Below are 570 nucleotides of genomic sequence, written 5' to 3' on the forward strand. Positions count from 1 at the left end.
AAAAGTAAAGTTTTGGAAACCTTCCTAACTGTATGTTGTGTATTGGGGGTCCTTAAATTTTAAGGATAATATTATTAAGCAAAACATATTAAGTTTAATAGATCCCTAAGGTATTCACCAGTTTAAGAGTAGGGAGCAAGTCCAAGCAGCCTTCTTTATGTCTAGTAAAAGACCTTTGGTCCATTTAAACTTTATTATGTTGCTTAATAATTCATCCTGAATATCCTGATGCTCGGTGAACATTGATGTCTTGATTATTCCCAAGAATAAGGTAATTCTAAAATTAAGTGGGTGAAGACCCTAAAGGGGCAAATTAGTGTTACTAAGAACACTTGGCCAAATTTTTAGTCCTAACTGGACTTGTGGTGTTTTAAAAGAGTTTGATTATGTTAATTTTTCTAATCCTCTTTTAACAAGTGGATTTCAACTTAAGTTCACCACTAAGTCCTTAAGACCTAAGTGAATGTATTAAGTGTGTGTATTAATTTTGAAAAGATTTAAAACTTTAAGTGATCATTATCAAGATCATTTTAATTATCAAACAAGGGTGTGAAATCATTGATTTCCAAA

This window comes from Phalaenopsis equestris, unplaced genomic scaffold (assembly GCF_001263595.1).
Source record: "Phalaenopsis equestris unplaced genomic scaffold, ASM126359v1 Scaffold000030, whole genome shotgun sequence".
Classification (NCBI taxonomy): domain Eukaryota; kingdom Viridiplantae; phylum Streptophyta; class Magnoliopsida; order Asparagales; family Orchidaceae; genus Phalaenopsis; species Phalaenopsis equestris.